Source organism: Panulirus ornatus, chromosome 35, assembly GCF_036320965.1.
Source record: "Panulirus ornatus isolate Po-2019 chromosome 35, ASM3632096v1, whole genome shotgun sequence".
NCBI classification, from domain to species: Eukaryota; Metazoa; Arthropoda; class Malacostraca; order Decapoda; family Palinuridae; genus Panulirus; species Panulirus ornatus.
This window is the reverse complement of record NC_092258.1, coordinates 10,523,187-10,541,005: the sequence shown is the minus strand read 5'-3', so window position 1 is coordinate 10,541,005 and position 17,819 is coordinate 10,523,187. Positions and strand designations below refer to the sequence as shown.

General features: G+C 48.3%; 1 protein-coding gene across 7 annotated transcripts in view; it reads right to left on the bottom strand.

Annotated features, from left to right (window-relative positions):
* Nucleotides 1–17,819, bottom strand: part of Schip1 (Schwannomin interacting protein 1) — a 212,429-nt gene that overhangs the window by 101,429 nt on the left and 93,181 nt on the right. For 2 of the 7 annotated variants that reach the window (XM_071683019.1, XM_071683021.1), the window contains exon 1: nt 12,027–12,317. The exons of the other annotated variants lie outside the window; for them this stretch is intronic. The gene's annotated coding sequence lies outside the window, so the exon portion shown is untranslated. Of the gene's footprint in view, nt 1–12,026; nt 12,318–17,819 lie in introns of those variants that run through there. 7 annotated transcript variants of the gene reach the window in all.

Sequence of the window (17,819 nt, the reverse complement as noted above, 5' to 3'; positions counted from 1 at the left end):
TATGGTGGCGGAGTGAGGCACCTTCCCCAGCTTATCTGGTGGGGGAGTGAGGCACCTTCCCCAGCTAATCTTGTAGTGGAGTGAGGCACCTTTCCCAGCTTATCTGGCGGTGGAGTGAGGCACCTTTCCCAGCTTATCTGGCGGTGGAGTGAGGCAGCATCCCCAGCTTATCTGACGGAGTGGGTTGATCAATACTGGTGAAAGGATGGGGCGAGCTGAGCTGAGCTGGGCTGGGCTAGGCTGAGCGTGGGGGCCCCAAGCAAGCAAGCAGCACCACGCCACAAGCAACACACAACAAACCTAAACCCCGGAACAAAAGGCCAAAGTAAACAGACGAAGGCCCTGACGAAAACCAGGTGCATTTGTGGCAAGGCTACGAGGGATGGTTGGGACGTAATGACGATTAGAAATGATCATAGAAGCTGATGTATCTGACAAGGCGATGATGAGATCCATGTGTTAAAGTTAATGGATGTGACGAAGATACACACGAGGGATGGTATATATATATATATATATATATATATATATATATATATATATATATATATATATATATATATATATATATATATATATAGTGTAAAAGATCGCACACTTTCGTAGACCACATAATATCCTCCAATATCAGCGTCCGTGATCAACATCTCAGGTGCCAGTGTACGTGATCAACACCTCAGATGCCAATGTACGTGATCAACATCTCAGATGCCAATGTACGTGATCAACACCTCAGATGCCAGTGTACGTGATCAACATCTCAAGTGCCAGTGTACGTGATCAACACCTCAGGTGCCAGTGTTCGTGATCAACACCTCAGATGCCAATGTACGTGATCAAGCTCTCAGGTGCCATTGTCCGTGATTAACACCTCAGGTGCTAGTGTTCGTGATCAACACCTCAGGTGCCAGTGTTTGTGATCAACACCTCAGGTGCCAGTGTTCATGATCAACACCTCAGGTGCTAGTGTCCATGATCAACACTTCAGGTGCCAGTGTTCATGATCAACACCTCAGGTGCTAGTGTCCGTGATCAATACCTCAGGTGCCAGTGTTCATGATCAACACTTCAGGTGCCAGTGTTCATGATCAACACCTCAAGTGCTAGTGTCCGTGATCAATACCTCAGGTGCCAGTGTTCGTGATCAACACCTCAGGTGCCAGTATACGTGATCAACACCCCAGGTGCCAGTGTCCGTGATCAACACCCCAGGTGCCAGTGTCCATGACCAACACCTCAGGTGCCAGTGTGGAGAGTGTCCCTTTCCCCAGTGGTCACCAGCCCTTCCCCGTGGTCACCAGCCCTTCCCCCGAGGTCACCAACCCTTCCCCTGTGGTCACCAACCGTAAGGACAACAACATTTCTGTATTTCCTCAGTTTGTGGCCAGAGGGAGACACCAGGTCAATACTTCACCAGCAATCTCCGGGGTCGGAGAAGGCCCCTTCCTTGCAGCCCCCCCCAATGAATTATTTACACTTAGTCTGGAGAAACACTTGTCTTGCGGGCCTCTTGGTGTGTTTCACTTCCACGCCCGGCGAGTCAAAGTTTATGGAATCCAACCAAGACCCAGGATGAATGAGTGCGTTCGAAGGCCTGCTAAGTGCGTTCCAAGAGTGTGTTTCGCACTCAAGAGCACAAGTGCGTATTTTACCCTCAAGGCCATCAAATGTTTACCTGGGGGTCACTGGGGTTTCAATATCTTCCAGTATGCCCCATTTTTAGTGTCATTTACGTAATCAAAGAAAGAAAGAAAAAAAGACGTGGTCCCAGGAATGATCCTTGGAGCACTCCACTTGCTACGTCCAACCATTCTGACGTTTGGCGTACCTTGGTTCGATATCTTCTATATGGGTCTTACGGTAAAGCCTAATGCGTGTGTCTGGCGTTGCCTGACTCAATGTGTCTCAAGACCAAGTTCTACTGAGTGCATATTTAGTCTTAGTCTTAAACGAATGCCCTTTTGGTGTAAGATGGCTGAGTGTATCTCAGTCGATATTCAACTGGGTCTTAAGACAGAGTGTGTGGGGCTGTGATCATATAGCCGAGCTAGAGACATATGCCATAATGCCAACCACTCTACACTCTCGATAACAACATTCCTGTAGATCATAACTGTGTTGCAGTGTAGCCTCGTCCGTCGAAGTCATGTACCCTCAGACCCGGCCAGAGGCTGAGTCCAAAGACACGGTGCTTGAACAGTGACACAAGATATTCTCGTGTTATTTTGCTGCTGGGAGATTCCATTATCTGTTATGGTGCCCTCACCTGGCTTTAGGAACATCGACACAGGCTTCGTTCTACCCAGGTTCGTCTGTGGCTCCCACGTCCACTACGAAACCAGGCAACCACGAGGAAAGGTACAGAAAATGGCATGCAAAAATCATCCTCGATCCCTCAGACTTGATGTATGAGGAGGCACTCAACCCACTGGTCTTCCAATCTCCAACCAACTTCGTGAAGACCACTTGCACGCCATCCTCGCTAACGCCACCTCCTATACCGCTTGAGATCCTTCTTCCCCGAGTTGCAGTTATGCACCACAGCCGCGTTGAGACCCTACGAGCTCTCACTGGCCACTGTTAACAGCAACTCCATCCTACACACTGTGAGCCTTACCAGGTATCAGTAAACGGTAAATTGCCTTCACTTTACTATAAGTGTGAAGATCGTATGTTTAACGACCCTCTTTACAACCCTACTGTTGTGATGTATGGATTTTTATCTGTATATCTTTAGCCTTTGGCTGCAGAGGCTTTAGTCGATCCAATAGATAGTTTATGATAATAATAATAATAATAATAATAATAATAATAATAATAATAATAATAATAATAATAACAATAATAATAATAATAACAATAATGATAATAATGATAATAATAATAATAATAATAATAATAATAATAATAATAATAATAATAATAATAATAACAATAATAATGATAATAATGATAATAATAACAATAATGATAATAATAATGACATTATTATTGCACACACACACACACACACACACACACACACATAATACTACAGGCACACATGACGTCAATAGCCCTTCCCCTTTCTGTCGTGGGTTCCACAACCACAAATATTTTTCCCAGTTAGATTTGCAATCCAAATTTGTTCATTAAGGTCCGAACAAAACCATACCAACCTCGGATCTATATTGATCAAGATTTGAGAGAGAGAGAGAGAGAGAGAGAGAGAGAGAGAGAGAGAGAGAGAGAGAGAGAGAGAGAGAGAGAGAGAGAGAGAGAGAGAGAGAGAGAGAGAGAGAGAGAGAGAGAGAGAGAGAGAGAGAGAGAGAGAGAGAGAGAGAGAGAGAGAGAGAGAGAGAGAGAGAGAGAGAGAGAGAGAGAGAGAGAGAGAGAGAGAGAGAGAGAGAGAGAGAGAGAGAGAGAGAGAGAGAGAGAGAGAGAGAGAGAGAGAGAGAGAGAGAGAGAGAGAGAGAGAGAGAGAGAGAGAGAGAGAGAGAGAGAGAGAGAGAGAGAGAGAGAGAGAGAGAGAGAGAGAGAGAGAGAGAGAGAGAGAGAGAGAGAGAGAGAGAGAGAGAGAGAGAGAGAGAGAGAGAGAGAGAGAGAGAGAGAGAGAGAGAGGGAGAGAGAGAGGGAGACAGAGAGGGAGACAGAGAGGGAGACAGAGAGAGAGAGAGGAGAGAGAGGGTGAGGGGCATGACTGTCGAATTGTGTGTGTGTGTGTATGTGGGGCGAGACGCTAACCAAGTCAAGGCGCTGTACAGTGAGTGGTACGTCCGCTGGTAACCCTATCCTTGGCCGGAACTGGTCTTGGTGCACACGTGTGTGTGTGTGTATGTGTGTGTGTGTGTATGTGTGTGTGTGAGGCAGGGCACAGATGGGGGACACACGCGTCCCAGAGGGACGGGACATAACCCCACCCGTCCCCTGCGGAAGGGTTGCTACGGAGTCATCAAGATCTATTAACCGCTGAGTGACTCAGGCAGTGCAGGAGCTGTGGCCCAGGCCTGGCCTCCTCCTCCTCTCTCGTTGACGCTGTCACCTGTTGAGCAGCGAGGGTGCCACATAGCGAGGGTGCTACAGAGCGAGGGTGCCACATAGCGAGGGTGCTACAGAGCGAGGGTGCCACATAGCGAGGGTGCTACAGAGCGAGGGTGCCACATAGCGAGGGTGCTACAGAGCGAGGGTGCCACATAGCGAGGGTGCTACAGAGCGAGGGTGCCACATAGCGAGGGTGTTACAGAGCGAGGGTGCCACAGAGCTAGTTTGCTGCATAGTAAGGGGTGCCACTTGGCACAGGTGTCATAGAACAAGGGTGCCACATAGCTAGAGTGCCACACGAAGGCAGTGAATCACTTGCCGTGGCACAAATGTCAGATGGCGCCCCTCGCGCCCCTCCCAGCCTGGGATCGTGGAGGGTAACATCAGGCTTGGAAGTGATGATCATTTGGGGTCTTAAATCCCGTGTGAGGAGCCTAGCCTTCGCCTGGCTCTCGTCTGCCACTCTCCTAGCAATCACTTGGCACTCTCCTGGCTCTCGTCTGGCACTCGCTTAGCACTCGTCCCACACTCGCTCAGTACTTGCCTGAGACTCCCCTGGCACTCGCTTAGCAATCGCCTAACACTCGCTTAGCACTTGCCTGAGACTCGCCTGGCACTCGCTTAGCACTCGCCTAACACAGGTTACTAGACCAAGCTAAGGTGTCAGGAAGCCCCAACCACGGCCAGTGGATAACTCCTACAGGAGGTCTACTCGAAGCCCAACTCTTGGTGTGGGTCTCGAAGGTGTTCATGAAGAACTGTAGACCAGCACCCATTATGGCATGTAACTCGTTCTCCATACGAACGTTCGATTTCAAGATTATCTATTCCATGGGAACGAGAGAGGAGGCCTCAGTGTGTCGTGGGGAACTGGTGAAGGAGAGGGAAGAGGTCGGGGGGAAGTGGATGAGAACAGACCGAAAAAGTCCAGACGCCACAAAATGCAAATTGGTGTATAATGAAATGCATGATGCCTGAGGTGGGAGAGATGGTGGTCGAGAGAGAGAGAGAGAGAGAGAGAGAGAGAGAGAGAGAGAGAGAGAGAGAGAGAGAGAGAGAGAGAGAGAGAGAGAGAGAGAGAGAGAGAGAGAGAGAGAGAGAGAGAGAGAGAGAGAGAGAGAGAGAGAGAGAGAGAGAGAGAGAGAGAGAGAGAGAGAGAGAGAGAGAGAGAGAGAGAGAGAGAGAGAGAGAGAGAGAGAGAGAGAGAGAGAGAGAGAGAGAGAGAGAGAGAGAGAGAGAGAGAGAGAGAGAGAGAGAGAGAGAGAGAGAGAGAGAGAGAGAGAGAGAGAGAGAGAGAGAGAGAGAGAGAGAGAGAGAGAGAGAGAGAGAGAGAGAGAGAGAGAGAGAGAGAGAGAGAGAGAGAGAGAGAGAGAGAGAGAGAGAGAGAGAGAGAGAGAGAGAGAGAGAGAGAGAGAGAGAGAGAGAGAGAGAGAGAGAGAGAGAGAGAGAGAGAGAGAGAGAGAGAGAGAGAGAGAGAGAGAGAGAGAGAGAGAGAGAGAGAGAGAGAGAGAGAGAGAGAGAGAGAGAGAGAGAGAGAGAGAGAGAGAGAGAGAGAGAGAGAGAGAGAGAGAGAGAGAGAGAGAGAGAGAGAGAGAGAGAGAGAGAGAGAGAGAGAGAGAGAGAGAGAGAGAGAGAGAGAGAGAGAGAGAGAGAGAGAGAGAGAGAGAGAGAGAGAGAGAGAGAGAGAAGAGAGAGAGAGAGAGAGAGAGAGAGAGAGAGAGGAGAGAGAGAGAGAGAGAGAGAGAGAGAGAGAGAGAAGAGAGAGAGAGAGACGCAGAAATCAAGGTAAATTGGGCTGCATGGGAAGGGAAGTAAGCCACGTCCACTTAAGACTGAATTTGTGAGTACTTCAAATATCGAAGGAGTCCCGAAATTTTGACTGTCACTGTGAGAGCAGCACTACACTGGTGCAGTGAGAGCAGCACTAAACTGGTACAGTGAGAGCAGCACTACACTGGTGCAGTGAGAGCAGCACTACACTGGTGCAGTGAGAGCAGCACTACACTGGTGCAGTGAGAGCAGCACTACACTGGTGCAGTGAGAGCAGCACTACACTGGTACAGTGAGAGCAGCACTAAACTGGTACAGTGAGAGCAGCACTACACTGGTACAGTGAGAGCAGCACTACACTGGTACAGTGAGAGCAGCACTACACTGGTACAGTGAGAGCAGCACTACACTGGTGCAGTGAGAGCAGCACTGCACTGGTGCAGTGAGAGCAGCACTACACTGATGCAGTGAGAGCAGCACTACACTGGTGCAGTGAGAGCAGCACTACACTGGTACAGTGAGAGCAGCACTACACTGGTGCAGTGAGAGCAGCACTACACTGGTACAGAGAGAGCAGCACTACACTGGTACAGTGAGAGCAGCACTACACTGGTACAGTGAGAACAGCACTACACTGGTGCAGTGAGAGCAGCACTACACTGGTGCAGTGAGAGCAGCACTACACTGGTGCAGTGAGAGCAGCACTACACTGGTGCAGTGAGAGCAGCACTACACTGGTACAGTGAGAGCAGCACTACACTGGCACAGTGAGAGCAGCACTACACTGGTGCAGTGAGAGCAGCACTACACTGGTGCAGTGAGAGCAGCACTATACTGGTACAGTGAGAGCAGCACTATACTGGTACAGTGAGAGCAGCACTACACTGGTGCAGTGAGAGCAGCACTACACTGGTGCAGTGAGAGCAGCACTACACTGGTGCAGTGAGAGTCTTCTCGACACCAACATTCCAGACGAGGCTCCAGGGGGTTGGGGGAGCGGCAGCAGCAGCGACTGGCGCCGTCTGTCCCAGCTGCTGCCCCGTACTGGCGGATCTGTGTCGCCTTCCTGCTTGTCACTGGTGCCTTTACATCTGTTGCCCGGGGCCACCCAACACCAGCAGCTGTAGCCTACGACAACCTAACACCAGCAGCTGTAGCCTTGGACCGCCCAACACCAGCAGCTGCAGCCCAGGACCGCCCAACACCAGCAGCTGTAGCCTAGGACCGCCCAACGCCAGCAGCTGTAGCCTAGGACCACCCAACACCATCAGCTGTAGCCTAGGACCGCTCAACGCCAGGAGCTGTAGCCTTGGACCGCCCAACACCAGCAGCTGCAGCCTAGGACCGTCCAACACCAGCAGCTGTAGCCTAGGACCGCCTAACACCAGCAGCTGTAGCCTTGAGCCGCTCAACACCAGCATGTGTTGCCTGAGGCCACCTAACACCAGCATATGATGTCCGGAGCAACACAGCACCAGCATATGTTGACCGGGGCCACACAACACCAGTATATGTGCCCGGGGCCACAGCACCAGCATATGTTGCCTGAGGCCACACAGCACCAGTATATGTGCCCGGGGCCACACAATACCAGCATATGTTGCCCGGGGCCACACTACACCAGCACATGTTGCCCGGGGCCACCTAACACCAGCAGCTACTGCTTGAGGCCACCGGACATCTGTGCCACCTCCTACGTATTTGTAGTCACCTATTTGCACTGGTGGTGGGCGGGATGCGTAGATGTTGGTGTCTTCCACTGAGAAAACTCCTTCGAACCTGTTACCCATCTCCTCGCATATATTCACATCATCCTTTGTTCCCTCTGATCCCCTTATCTTGATTAGATTCCCTATGACGATCAACTCCTGTTGAATCTATATTGAAAAATTAGTGACTCTCTCTTTCCTCGTCCCCAGTCTTCTCTTCAAAGATTCTCTCGTTCTTCATTCTCCTCTTGCCTATACTTATTCCCCTACTCCCTCATCCCTTTCAGAATGATGGGTTATATACAGTGCAGTCTTTTATATCTTGATCTACACACCCTTGAACTCTTTTCCTCTCTGATATCTACTTTTCCCTCTTTTTCCACCCCAGCCTTCGACAGTATCTGAAGCTGAAGGTACCCACATTTCCAACTTCGTTGTAAATGTTCACAAAACCACCTTCCTCCATAACAGGAATCTATTTTACAGCTACAGTACACTCTTTCCCAGTCTCTGTTTCCACAAGAATTCTCTAGATCCATGAAGTCTCCACGATCATATTTACCTCGAGTTTGTTAAGTGTGTGTGTGTGTGTGTGTGTGTGTGTGTGTGTGTGTGTGTGTGTGTGTGTGTGTGTGTGTGTGTGTGTGTGACAACGAACGGCGAAGTTCATTTTACGAGTTCATTTCCTTTACGAAAACCCGCTTGATTTTCTTTCCTTTGTGTCATGGCGTCCAGAAGGGGCAGCGGGGAACGTATGGTGAAAGGCATCTCACCCGACGGCGGTTCATGGTGTGTGATGAACACCCCCATCCACTTCCTACTCTAACTTCTGGTTATGCGTACGATTTTTGTCCCCCAACTTTCAATCTTAAGTGCTTTGCGACCCCCCCCCTTTTTTTTTTCTCTTCTTCTTCTTCCCCACTGGCACTGAATCATTTATTTCCCAGTGGACCACTAAGGGGAAACAATTAGCGTGCCTTGGAGCATACCATGGACCCAGACGACATGAAAATCGTTCCTGTGAACTAACCTTAGACGTAATTTTGTAGCGATGACCTCACAACGCACTGCGACCCCTGCTCGTATGATTTCTATACTCTGTGCTATACAGAGAGGACGAAGGTCCTTCGCTATACGTTCATACGAAAGCTTGATGAAGGTAGTGTACTCATTTCACCCACAGGGCAGCGTTAGAAAGCAAGGTCAAAGAGAAGATGGTTTACGTACAAAGAGGTTTGGAAACACACGGACAATTTTTGAGTGGAACCACACCCAATATTTGTCTCTGGTAGCACTGGAGGTTGTTGAAGAACAGGCTAATGACTTCTCTACTAGTGATGACCAAAATTTGTCAATGATTCCTGCTTTTTAGGGAGTCTCTGGGGATCGTTAATATCCCAGTCATTGTCATTACTCACCCTAGGGATAGAAAGGTTAATGTCCTTCGTTAATATCCCAGTCACCTTCGTTACTCACACCATGGGTAGAAAGGTTAATGACCTATGTTAATATCCCAGTCATTGTCGTTACTCACACCATGGATAGAAAAGTTAATGATTTACGTTAATATCCCAGTCACCTTCGTTAATCACACCAGGGATAGAAAGGTTAATGATCTACGTTGATATCCCAGTCACCTTCGTTAATCACACCATGGATAGAAAGGTTAATGACCTACGTTGATATCCCAGTCAACTTCGTTACTCACACCAGGGACAGAAAGCTTAATAACCTGGTCAACAGGCTTGGCGGAGCGAATCACAAGTCCTTATCAAACTTTAGACTGATTGTGCAGAGATAATGAGTTAGATTTCAACTCATAGTTACCTGGTGTGCCTCCGCCAAAGACTTTCAAGTGAGGATCGAACGCATGAGTCCACGCCGCCAGCTTGATTAGAAGCCAACGAGACATGGCAGGCTTCGTTGCTGAGACTTTGAGTTCGTTAAGTAGCTTCGAAACTTGGCTCAGATGTACCCTGGGCTGGGCTAGCGCACTAACTTTGGGCGAAACCTATCTTGATCGACCAGAGCCACAGATCCAGCCAGGGAAGTTAATGAAACGAGCCGAATCTCACGATAGTCCACTGAGGGGTACACCATGCCCAAGGGCAAAGAACGTTGAGGAAGCGAAGCCTGGTCCACCTCGAGAGGAGCCCGGTTCACCTCGACAAAAAAGTCCTGGTTCAGAACCACCCTCACATGACCAGTAGTCTCGGTGATCATCATCTTCGTCACTGTAAAGTGTTCAGGCGTCTGAAATCAAGGGCTGACAGGGAACGTGAACTAGAGAGGTGTCCTCAGCGACACATTATGTGTCCACACGTTAGGAAGAGCGACTCGGCCTCGTAAGGCTCAAGGATAAGAGTAATCTCACAAACTTCATTAATATCCTTTAGGTCTTAGTGAAGATAGTCTTATGGGCTATAGGGTGGCTATAATTCCCTTATGGGCTATAGGGTGGCTATAATCCCCTTATGGACTAAAGAGTGGCTATATTCCCTTATGGACTATGGGGTTGCTATAATCCCTTATGTACGAGAGGATGACTATATCCCTTTACAGATTAAGGGGTGGCTATAATCCCTTATGGACTAAGGCGTGGCTGTATTCCCTTATGGATTATGGGGTTGCTATAATCCCTTACGTACTAGAGGATGACTATATCCCCTTACAGATTAAGGGGTGGCTATAATCCCTTATGGACTAAGGGGTGGCCATAATCCCTTATAGACTAAGGGAGGAGGAATGTAATCACAATAAAAGCTCTGAATAGGCGAATTTACCCTTCAGCAGTAGCGATACTATGAAAGATACCTTGATGAAAAACTTGCCAGAAGATCCTGCGGTTTGTGTTTATAGAATACCTTGTAAAAGCTGTAATACGTCCTGTATTGGGCAGACTAGTAAGGATCTCCATGTCAGACCTAAGCATCGTAAATACTGTATAAGAATAGGGCAGGATTCAAATGTTTTGTTCAATCATGATAGAAATCATGATTATTGTACTGACTGGAAGAGTGTAATTCAGTTATAACATGTAACTCCTTGTTTAAGAGAGGTATCAATGAATCTTCTCTCATTAAACACACAAAAAATTGTAACACGAATATTGACGAAGGCTTTTTATAAACCGGATAACTTTGTCGTAGGCAAAATTTGTAAACGATATCCTTTTTCTATTTCTTTCTCGAGGTGATCAGTAAATGATAAATTCTATGAGACACAATGCCAGACCCGAAAACCGCAGTCCATCAACACTTGTGTACCAACGGCGTCTTAGCTCCCCCCTCTCTTATGTATATATATATATATATATATATATATATATGATTATCATCATTATATTTAATTGCTGTTTCCCGCGTCAGCGAGATAGCGCCAGGAAACAGACGAAGAATGGCCCATCCAATCATATGCACATATATATACATAAATGCCCATATAAGCACATATACATACATATACATATCAACATATGCACAAATACATACATACGAATACACATGCATAGACATACATACATATGAATACACATACACAGACACACACATATATACACATGTGACATATTCATATTTGTTTGCCTTCATCCATTCCTGTCGCCACCCCGCCCCACTAGAAACAGCATCGCTACCCCCAGCTTCAGCGAGGCAGCGCCTGGAAAACAGACAAAAAAGGCCACATTCGTTCACATATATACTGACTCATTCTATCTCATTCTTGTATCTCCCCTGACAATGTAAATACACGAAAGTGCACTTGGAACTTCTCGTGTTTCATTTTCCTCGAGGTACGCAGCATATATATATATATATATATATATATATATATATATATATATATATATATATATATATATATATATATATATATATATATATTCACAAGTATCTTCCGTATCATAATATACATTCACTCATTTATCTCACTTTAGGGTAAAGCCTGGATCGTTCTTTTTTATCTAATCTGCGAAAGGCTATGATAAATCTGGTATTCTGTTTTATCTCAAGTGCACCTGTTGGCCAGGTGGTGGTCTAGGCTACAGAACAGCTGTGCAACAACTGTAAACAATTTATCACAGGAACCAGCCTGGCTCTGGCAGTGTTGAGGCGTGAGATAAATTGTTGTCGTTATATAATGATACCAGACGAATGTGCTGAGGAAGGGTGAGTGTGAGGGGCTGGCTCATGATGAGGTGTTGACACAGTGAGGGTGAGGCCTCTCAGCGAGGTGTTCACACAGTGAGTGTGAGGCCTCATGGCGAGGTGTTCACACAGTGAGTGTGAGGGCTCATGATGAGGTGTTGACACAGTGAGTGTGAGGCCTCATGATGAGGTGTTCACATGGTGACTGTGTGTATGAGGTTTCATATGTGTGTGAGCGGCCTCATGCCCCTGGCTACCCCCTCCCTCTCTCTCTCTCTCTCTCTCTCTCTCTCTCTCTCTCTCTCTCTCTCTCTCTCTCTCTCTCTCTCTCTCTCACACACACACACACACACACACAGACACACCTTCCCACTCGCCTTACCTGTCTCAGAGGTTTGAATTTCGACACTTAGGTCATCACTGCGGACGTGATGGCCTCACTCGACCTCTAAATCCAGGTTTGTATTCATCCTGTTCTTCCTCAGACGCTAAATGCTATGGCCATTCAATGCACTGATCACTTAGACGAATGACAAAGAATTTATTCCAGGCACACAGTCCGCGTGACAGGGGTCATCCACCACTGGTAATTTATTCCTGAGGAGTAAATTGGTCACTTTGTTAGACAACTGGAAGCCTTACACGACGGCCTTGAGCACTACGCCACAGGATCCAGAACAAAGGGCCGCTCCCGGGTCCCCTGCACGGAAGGATGTCCCAAGCAGGTACCCTGCACCTGAAGGACGTCCCCAGCAGATCCCCTACACTGGAGAGACATCCCCAGGAGCTCCCCTACACTGAATGACGTCCCCAGCAGGTTCTCTACACCGGAGAGACATCCTCAGGAGGTATCCTGCTCTGAAGGACGTCCCCAGCAGGAATTCTACACGGAAGGACGTCTCCCTTTGGTACCCTGCTCTAGAGGACGTCCCCAGCAGGTACCTTACACTACAAGTACGTCCCTAGTCGATACCCTACACTGAAAAGACGTCCCCAGCAAGTACCCTACCCAATCAGTAGATACCCTACACTCGACGGACGTCCCCAGCAGGTTCCGTACACTCGAAGGACGTCCCCAGCAAGCACCCTGCACACCGGAGGGACGTTCTAAGAAGGTGTTCTATACTGCGGGACGAGTTGCGCCAGCAAGGTGGATCACGTCGCTTGAGACCGGTCCGTCGAGTGCTAGTCCAGAAGTACGACTAAAGCCTCAGGCGGCGCGGCATGTCACCCTTTGCACCGCCGCCCCCACGACAGAGGGGGGAAACTATCCCCCAGGGTACTCTGACGACTGGCCTGGCTCGACACCCACCAGGGCGTTGGATACAACCTACAACCTTTGATAAGCCATGATGGATGACACCGGTTCTGACAGGAATCAAAGGAGAGGTGAAGGGTAAGGCAAGGAGACTCAGCCCTGGGTGTTGGGCATGACACTCTCCCTGCCTCACCCAGGAGCACTGGTGCACGTGACACGCCCACCCTCACTTGGGAGCACTGGTGTACGTGACACGCCCTCCCTCACTTGGGATCACTGGTGCACGTGACACGCTCTCCCTCACTTGGGAGCTCTGGTGTACGTGACACGCCTTCCCTCACTTGGGAGCACTGGTGTACGTGACACGCTCTCCCTCACCCAGGAGCACTGGTGCACGTGACACACCATCCCTCACCCAGGATCACTAGTGCATTTGATACCCCACACCTCTGACTGGCCTACCTAAGCGGTGTTCCGATACGCATTAAAACCCAGACAATGACTATCATGGGACAAAATTGGCCGAGTATAGAACGAAAAACATCGAAAAAAAGACGAACACATTTATCGTTGTGGTTCCCAGCTCACGAATGAGAGTCTGACGGACACGAACGGCGTCTGGAAAGGTCAGTGAATTAACGAAAAACAGGAAGAGCATAGAGTAGTATACAAAATGCCGCGAAACGGGTGTAATGAGGCTATATATGGAGAAACTGGTCGACGATGAAATTGGTCAGTTTACTGAACACAGGATGGTCGTCCAAGCACACGGAACTTCGAACGCCATGGCCCTGCCAGTCGACGCGAGTTCATATCTCCCGAGATGGGACGAAGCTCAGGTCTTATACAGCAACATATATGAACGCACGATAAAGGCGAGGCCAAGGGTAGCTGTATGACGAGGGCTACAGGACTGCTCGGCTAAGAGGAGGAGGACCTAGATCTTCCTCTCACCAAGGTTGCTAAGACGAGGAGGACCTAGATCTTCCCCTCACCGAGGTAGCTAGGACGAGGAGGACCTAGATCTTCCTTTCACCAAGGTAGCTAGGACGAGGAGGACCTAGAACTTCCTCTCACCAAGGTTGCTAGGACGAGGAGGACCTAGATCTTCATCTCAACAAGGTAGCTAAGACGAGGAGGACCTAGATCTTCCTCTCAACAAGGTTGCTAGGACGAGGAGGACCTAGATCTTCCTCTCAACAAGGTTGCTAGGACGAGGAGGACCTAGATCTTCCTCTCAACAAGGTTGCTAGGACGAGGAGGACCTAGAACTTCCTCTCACCAAGGTTGCTAGGACGAGGAGGACCTAGATCTTCCCCTCACCAAGGTTGCTAGGACGAGGAGGACCTAGAACTTCCTCTCACCAAGGTTGCTAGGACGAGGAGGACCTAGATCTTCCTCTCACCAAGGTTGCTAGGACGAGGAGGACCTAGAACTTCCTCTCACCAAGGTTGCTAGGACGAGGAGGACCTAGATCTTCCCCTCACCGAGGTAGCTAAGACGAGGAGGACCTAGATCTTCCTCTCACTGAGGTAAGTAGCCTGGCTAATCAGGAGAGAGAGAGTGGCTCATACGACATTGAAGAATGATGATCCTCGCATGCATGTTAGTCCACTGATGAAGGCTATTACGACGTTCTGTTTGGATTAAAGTTCCATCTCAACCTGGCGTGATGTCATCATCATCTCACCTCCAACACTGGTCAGTTTTAAAGTTACACACACACACACACACACACACACACACACACACACACACACACACACACACACCACACACACACACACACACACACACACATACACATACACACGATCATACATTCTGGCCCAAAGCAGGTACACATTTACTGAGTTGCCCCGAGGGTAGAATGAACATTAGGGTTGCCTGTGGGACAACTGCCTAGCCCAAGATTCGATCGTGGACGAGCCCGTACGTGATTCCAAGTCAGCAACGCTAACCGCCACACCATTAGGTATACGCAATCTTAACAAAAACATCATGTAATGAGTAGGAGAAGTAAAGAAAGTGAGTTCCTGGAAGACATTCGAATAGTAAGGACTTCATCACTGTATTATCAAGAAATAAAAGAATTATATATATATATATATATATATATATATATATATATATATATATATATATATATATATATATATATATATATATATATATATATATATATATATATATATATATCACCAACTGGTAAACTGAGCTGGTTTCAGCTGACCCAACTGGTATTTTCACTCGAAAAGAATGTTAGTTTTTGAATCCGAGCCATCACAAGACCCTGGCTGTGAAACTTCGTAGGATTCTGTGTGTGTGTAATCAGTAAGGGTCTACTGTGTCTATCTAGAATTAGATCAACACTTCCCTGTAAAACAATGCTGAGAAAACGGAGGAATTCCAAGAGCCACGTAGATCAAAATGCCAGGCATGATATCAACACGGATGGAAGACAGAGAGGTTGAAGTGGTGTGGCGAACCTAAGCTAATGAGTCCGTTTGAATAATTTCTAAACACTGGAAAGATGGGCAGAAGAGGGATAAGGGACGAAATCTTTGCAATCTCAGTGATGAAAATGCGAAGGGAGGTTATGGCATTACGATACCAAGTGATCAAAACGAAAGCTGAAGGATTAAGACAAAGATTATGAAATAAGTAAAAAAATGCGCTTGTGAAATTTCGGGGGGTTATGGTCACTGCAAAGGGCCATGACGTTAACATCAGCTATGGAGGCAAGTCACATAGAGCAAGGCTCATCTGGAAGAGATTAGTTGAGTGAGGAAGTCAAACACAGATCACTCAGGGAGCAGGGAATATGGAAGGATAAGGAAGGCAGAAGTGAGGTAATCATGCCTAAGTTGAGGGTGAAGGACCCAGAGCAGCGGGACCAGACGTGGAGCAAGGGAATTAGGAAACACCGAGTCAGAGGGACGAGGTGACTCACAGACTCGAGTAAAATGATAAGGAGGACAATATACTCTGCTACAGACTAAAACGCATGGGAAACCTGAGCATTACTACATGGAAAATTCAACCTAAGTCAATGTAAAGTGATGGAAATGGGGAACAAGGGGGAAAGAAAGAGCCTCATCATGAATATAATCTAGCAGGAAGTACGCTATAGGTATCTGTGTGTGAGGAGGGGGACTTGGGGGCTTATAGCATACCTAGTATGTCGTCGGATTATCATCACATCAGGGGAATAGCAAATGAGACATGCCATATGCTGGCCATTGCTAGAATTGCTTCTTGAGTGAATAAGAAAATGCTTAATAAACTATTCAGAACTTATACAAGACCCCATGTGGATCATGTTTCCAAAGTCTGGTCACCGGAGGTCAAGATAATAAAAAGCACCAAGAACTAATAAGATATATCCAGAGTAGAGCGACAAAGTTCGTTCCTAAGTTAAGAAAGCTGAGTGACAGTAATAGGCTAGAGGCCATAAATACGCCTCCCATAGAAAACAGAAAAGTAAGGGGAGACTTGATCACAGCACATAAGTCTCTGAACCAGTTATATGACGTGTACAGGGAACATTTCTTCGAGAGATGTTAGTACAGAGCAACAAGAGGTAATAACGAAGAGACTAAGCAAGAAAAATGTTGGAACAGACGTAAAAGAAGTATTCTTATTGTAGTGTCAGAGATGTGGAGGAATGGTATAAACCAACTGTTAAAACTGTACGTGCTGACAGCATCCAAAATTCTTTTAAAGACGTATGATAAGAGTTCGAGGGATGGGGCCCCCACGAGTGTCGAACTCCCTCCCATTCCGTAAAGTGATTGGCTATACACACACACACCCCACACACACACACACATTCACGTCAATACACCCATGTATGGAAACGCGTCAGAATACTTAGCACCTGTTGTAGGCTAGACAGAGTGTACCTGGCACCTCTTCTAGGCTGCACCTGGTGTACCTGACACATACTGTTTATCAACAGAGGTCCCACCCAGTTCAGGTGCCGGGCGAGCGAGCAGCCCTGGCCGGCGCGTAATGTTTACATCGACGGCCGCTGGGTCCTGGGTCCTCACGACACACCCTGTACCATGGGTCCTCACGACACACCCTGTATTCTGTGTCCCCACGACACACCCTGTATCCTGGGTCCTCACGACACACCCTGTATCCTGGGTCTTCATGACACCCCCTGTGTCCTGGGTCCTCAGGACACACCATGTGTCCTGGGTCCTCACACACACCCTGTGTCCTGGGTCCTCAGGACACACCCTGTATCCTGGGTCCTCACGACACACCCTGTACCATGGGTCCTCACTACACACCCTGTATCCTGGGTCCTCAGGGCACACCCTGTACCATGGGTCCTCACTACACACCCTGTATCCTAGGTCCTCACACACACCCTGTATCCTGGGTCCCCATGCCACACCCTGTATCCTGGGTCCTCACGACACACCCTGTATCCTGGGTCCTCACGCCACACCCTGTGTCCTGAGTCCTCACACACACCCTGTATCCTGGGTCCCCATGCCACACCCTGTATCCTGGGTCCTCACGCCACACCCTGGGTCCTCACGACACCCCCATCCCATCCCCCTGTTGTAATGGGGTCTCACGACCCCCGTCTTGGGTCCTCACGACACCCACCCTTCCCTCCCTGTGTCATGGGATCTCACAACACCTCCAGTGTCCTGTGTCCTCACAACAACCCCCCAGGTGTCCTTCCTCACAACACCACCTCCACCCACTCCCGTGTCTCCGGACTTCACAACACCCCTGTGAGAGAGTCGGACGCCTTGCCAACCCACTCACAACACAAGAACAACTGCAGGAGGCAACACAAGACAACCCTCTCCAAGCGCAGACATTCCCCTCCAGGTCCTCCTCCTATTGCCCATGAAAATGCATATGCAACACAAAATTGGGCGAGGACACGGA